This window comes from Zea mays, chromosome 5 (genome assembly GCF_902167145.1).
Source record: "Zea mays cultivar B73 chromosome 5, Zm-B73-REFERENCE-NAM-5.0, whole genome shotgun sequence".
In the NCBI taxonomy this organism is placed as follows: Eukaryota; Viridiplantae; Streptophyta; class Magnoliopsida; order Poales; family Poaceae; genus Zea; species Zea mays.
The window spans coordinates 35258746-35264745 of record NC_050100.1 but is presented as its reverse complement, the minus strand read 5'-3'; positions in this window follow the sequence as shown (position 1 = coordinate 35264745).

Sequence of the window (6000 nt, the reverse complement as noted above, 5' to 3'; positions counted from 1 at the left end):
ATCCTAAGGAGTGTCACTTAGTGGTTGTGAAGCGAATTCTTAGATATTTAGTCGCTACGCCTTGTTTCGGGATCTGGTATCCAAAGGGGTCTACCTTTGACTTGATTGGATATTCAGACTCCGACTATGCTGGATGTAAGGTCAATAGGAAGAGTACATCGGGGACGTGCCAATTCTTAGGAAGGTCCCTGGTGTCATGGAGTTCTAAGAAACAAACTTCCGTTGCCCTATCCACCGTTGAGGCCGAGTACGTTGCCGCAGGACAGTGTTGCGCGCAACTACTTTGGATGAGGCAAACCCTCAGGGACTTTGGCTACAATTTGAGCAAAGTCCCACTCCTATGTGATAATGAGAGTGCTATCCGCATGGCGGATAATCCTGTTGAACACAGCCGCACAAAGCACATTGACATCCGGCATCACTTTTTGAGAGACCACCAGCAAAAGGGAGATATCGAGGTGTTTCATGTTAGCTCCGAGAACCAGCTAGCCGATATCTTTACCAAGCCTTTAGATGAGCAGACCTTTTGCAAGTTGCATAGTGAGCTCAATGTCTTAGATTCACGGAACTTGGATTGATTTATAGCATACATGTGTTTATGCCTTTGATCATGTTCCTTTGCATTGTGTTGTTTATTTATGGTGCTCAAGTTGTAATGCACTCCCCGGACCTCACAAGTCCTTTGCAAGTGATGCACAAATTTAGGGGGAGATGTGCTACAACTTGACCCTTTGAGACTAATTGTGTGCTTGAGTTTGCCTGATTTAGTCTCGAAGGTGGATTGAAAGGGAAAAGGTGGACTTGGACCATGCAAGACTTCCACTACACTCCGATGAAAGAGTAACTTCTTCCAAGTTCATCTTAGTACTCTTATTGCCTTTTTACTCTCAGTTGAAGTTTTTGGTGAGGCAATGGGGTTAAAGGGCCAAAATTGATCCCGTTTTGGTGCTTGATGCCAAAGGGGGAGAAAATAAGGCCAAAGCAATAAATGGATCAGCTACCACTTGTGAATTTTGAAAATAATAGAGTCAGAGTTTTTGTTTGTCAAAATACTCTTAATTGCTCTTATTGTCAAAAGTTGGTCTCCTGTGGGGAGAAGGTTTAATTATGGGAAAAAAAGGGGAGTTTTTGAATCCTTGATCAATTTCTCGTGAAATATCTCTCTTTATGTTTCAACATGTGTGTTTGACTTAGAGATAGGAAATTGAGTTTGATTTGCAAAAACAAACCAAGTGGTGGCAAAGAATGATCCATATATGCCAAATTTGATTCAAAACAAATTTGAGTTCTTATTTGAATTGATTTTGTACTTGTTCTACTTGCTTTATATTGTGTTGGCATTAATCACCAAAAAGGGGGAGATTGAAAGGGAAATGTGCCCTTGGGCCATTTCTAAGTGTTTTGGTGATTTAGTGTCCAACACAAGTGCCTAAGTGTCAAATGGTGGACAAAAGTACAAATCAAGTATAAAGGTATGTTTCTCAGACTTAGTACATTGTTTTAGTGACTAATGTATTGTGTCTAAGTGCTAGAAACAGGAGAAATCGAATTGGAGAAGAGATGGCCTTATTCAGCCAAAGCCAGCTCTATCTGGGTGCACCGGACTGTCCGGTGGTGCACCGGACAGTGTCCGGTGTGCCAGGCTGGCTCATGCGAACTTGCCACTCTCGGGAATAAGTTAACGGCGTACGGCTATAATTCACCGGACTGTCCGATGTGCACCGGACTGTCCGGTGAGCCAACGGTCGGCTGGGCCAACGGTCGGCTGCGCGATCCGCGCGAGACACGTGGCCGAGCCAACGGTCGGGAGGGGGCACCGGACTGTCCGGTGTGCACCGGACAGTGTCCGGTGCGCCAACGGCTCCAAGGCTGCCAACGGTCGGCTTCGCCAAATAAGGAAGGAAATCCGCACCGGACAGTGTCCGGTGGTGCACCGGACTGTCCGGTGCGCCAGGCGACAGAAGGCAAGAATTGCCTTCTCGTATCGCTCTCAACGGCTCCTAGCTGCCTTGGGGCTATAAAAGGGACCCCTAGGCGCATGGAGGAGAATACCAAGCATTCCTTGAGCACTCTTGATCACTCACACTCCATTCTTGCGCACTTGTTCGACATTCTAGTGATTTGAGCTCCGTTCTAGTGTGCTAGTCTTTTGAGCTTAAGTCTGGGTCTTGTGTGTGCGTATTTGCTGTGATCTTTGTGTCTTGTGTGAGTTGCTAATCCCTTCCTTACTCCGTGCTTCTTTGTGAACATCTTTGTAAGGGCGAGAGACTCCAAGTTGTGGAGATTCCTCGCGAACGGGATATAGAAAAGAAAAGCAAACACTGTGGTATTCAAGTGGGTCTTTGGACCGCTTGAGAGGGGTTGATTGCAACCCTCGTCCATTGGGACGCCACAACGTGGAAGTAGGCAAGTGTTGTACTTGGCCGAACCACGGGATAAACCACTGTGTCTACCTGTGTTGATTCTCTTGTGGTTATTGTGTTTCGCTAAGACTCTTCTCTAGCCACTTGGCAATATTGTGCTAACGCTTAACCAAGTTTTTGTGGCATTAAGTTCAAGTTTTACAGGATCACCTATTCACCCCCCCTCTAGGTGCTCTCACTAACTGTCCTGATAATGATAGTGACCAGGATCAAGAAAAGAAGAGGGAAAAGAAGAAGACTTACAAGAAAACGAAGGGCGAGGCACACCTTGGCAAAGAGTGGGACTCGGATTGCTCTTCATTCGACGACGAAGGACTTGCCGCCTCGGCCTTCAACAAATCATCCCTCTTCCCCAACGAGCATCACACCTGCCTCATGGCAAAGGAAAAGAAGGTATGCACTAGGGATACTATTACATATGCTTCTTCAAGTGATGATGAATCTAGCGATGATGAAATAGACTATGCAAGTTTATTCAAAGGTTTAGATAGAACTAAAATTGATAAAATCAATGAATTAATTGATGTCTTGAATGACAAGAATAGATCGTTAGAAAAGCAAGAGGATCTTTTGTACGAAGAGCATGATAAATTTGTAGATGCCCAAAAATCTCTTGCTTTAGAAGTTAAAAGGAATGAAATGCTTTCTTGTGAATTATCTTCATGCCATGAGACTATTTCTAGTTTAAAAAGTGTTAATGATGATTTAAATGCTAAGCTAGAAGTAGCAAATAGATCTAGTTCTTGTGTAGAACATGTAGTGATTTGCAATAGGTGTAAGGACTTTAATGTTGATGCATGCGTTGAGCACCTTACTTCTATTGCAAAACTAAATGGTGAAGTGGCTAGTCTTAATGTCCAACTTAAGACTAGCAAAAATGAATTTGATAAACTAAAATTTGCAAGGGATGCCTACACTGTTGGTAGACACCCCTCAATTAAGGATGTACTTGGCTTTAAGAGGGAAGCCAAGAACTTAACAAGTCATAAGGCTCCCATCTCCGCCAAGGAGAAAGGGAAGGCCCCTATGGCTAATAGTATTCAAAAGAATCATGCTTTCATTTATAGTGATAGAAAATTCTCTAGAAATGCTTATAGGAATTATTCTTATGATTCATATGCTATGCCTGCTTCTAGTTCTTCTATTATGCATGATATGCCTAGGAAAAATGTTATTCATCATATGCCTAGGAGAAATGTTGTTCATAGGAAAGCAAGTAATGAACCTTCTACAATTTATCATGCTTGCAATGCTTTCTTTGCAATTTGTAGAAAGGATAAGAAAGTAATTGCTAGGAAATTAGGGGCAAAATGCAAGGGAGATAAAACTTGCATTTGGGTCCCTAAGGCTATTGTCACTAACCTTGTAGGACCCAACAAGAGTTGGGTACCTAAGACCCAAGCCTAAATTTGCCTTGCAGGTTTATGCATCCGGGGGATCAAGCTGGATTATCCACAGCGGATGCACAAACCACATGACGGGGGAGAAGAAGATGTTCACCTCCTACGTCAAGAACAAGGACTCCCAAGATTCAATCATATTCGGTGATAGGAACCAAGGCAAGGTTAAAGGACTAGGAAAAATAGCAATTTCATCAGAGCATTCCATTTCAAATGTGTTTTTAGTAGAATCGCTCGGATATAACTTGTTGTTCGTTAGTCAATTATGTAATATGGGGTATAATTGCTTATTTACAAATGTAGATGTGTCTGTCTTTAGAAGGAGTGATGGTTCATTAGCTTTTAAGGGTGTACTAGACGACAAACTCTATTTAGTTGATTTTGCAAAGGAGGAGGCCGGTCTAGATGCATGTTTAATTGCTAAGACTAGCATGGGCTGGCTGTGGCATCACTGTCTAGCACACGTGGGGATGAAGAACCTTCACAAACTTCTAAAGGGAGAACATGTGTTAGGACTAACAAATGTGACTTTCGAAAAAGATAGACCTTGTGCAGCTTGTCAAGCAGGTAAACAGGTGGGAAGTGCTCATCACAGCAAGAATGTAATGACCACATCAAGACCTTTGGAGTTACTTCATATGGACCTCTTCGGACCCGTCGCCTACCTAAGCATAGGAGGAAGTAAGTATGGTCTTGTTATAGTTGATGATTTTTCCCGCTTCACTTGGGTATTCTTTTTGCAGGATAAAATAGAAACCCAAGGGACCCTCAAGCGCTTCCTAAGGAGAGCTCAAAATGAGTTTGAGCTCAAGGTGAAGAAGATAAGGAGCGACAACGGGTCCGAGTTCAAGAATCTTCAAGTGGAGGAGTACCTTGAGGAGGAAGGAATCAAGCACGAGTTCTCCGCTCCCTACACACCACAGCAAAATGGTGTGGTAGAGAGGAAGAACAGGACGCTCATTGACATAGCGAGGACGATGCTTGGAGAGTTCAAGACCCCCGAGCGGTTTTGGTCGGAAGCCGTGAACACGGCTTGCCACGCCATAAACCGGGTCTACCTTCATCGCCTCCTCAAGAAGAGGTCGTACGAACTCCTAACCGGTAACAAACCCAATGTGTCATACTTTCGTGTTTTTGGGAGCAAATGTTATATTCTAGTAAAGAAAGGTAGAAATTCTAAGTTTGCTCCCAAAGCTGTAGAAGGGTTTTTGTTAGGTTATGACTCAAATACAAAGGCGTATAGGGTCTTCAACAATTCATTAGGTTTGGTTGAAGTCTCTAGCGATGTTGTATTTGATGAGACTAATGGCTCTCCAAGAGAGCATGTTGTTGATCTTGATGATGTAGATGAAGAAGACGTTCCAACGACCGCAATACGCACCATGACAATTGGAGATGTGCGGCCACAGGAACAAAAGGAGCAAGATCAACCTTCTTCCTCAACAATGGTGCAACCCCCAACTCAAGACGATGAACAGGTTCATCAAGAAGAGGCGTGTGATCAAGGGGGAGCACAAGACGATCATGTTAAGGAGGAAGAATCACAACATGCCCCTCCAACTCAAGTTCGAACGACGATTCAAAGGAATCATCCCGTCGACCAGATATTGGGTGATATTAGCAAGGGAGTAACTACTCGCTCTAGATTAGTTAATTTTTGTGAGCATTACTCTTTTGTCTCTTCTATTGAGCCTTTCAGGGTAGAAGAGGCCTTGCTAGATCCGGACTGGGTGTTGGCCATGCAGGAGGAGCTCAATAATTTCAAGAGAAATGAAGTTTGGACACTGGTGCCACATCCCAAGCAAAACGTTGTGGGAACCAAGTGGGTGTTCCGCAACAAATAGGACGAACACTGGGTGGTAACAAGGAACAAGGCACAACTTGTGGCAAAAGGTTATGCCCAAGTCACAGGTTTGGACTTTGAGGAGACTTTTGCTCCTGTGGCTAGGCTAGAGTCAATTCGCATATTGTTAGCCTATGCCGCTCACCATTCTTTCAGGTTGTTCCAAATGGATGTGAAAAGCGCTTTCCTCAACGGGCCAATCAAGGAGGAGGTGTACGTAGAGCAACCCCCTAGCTTTGAGGATGAACGGTACCCCGACCATGTGTGTAAGCTCTCTAAGGCGCTCTATGGACTTAAGCAAGCCCCAAGAGCATGGTATGAATGCCTTAGAGAC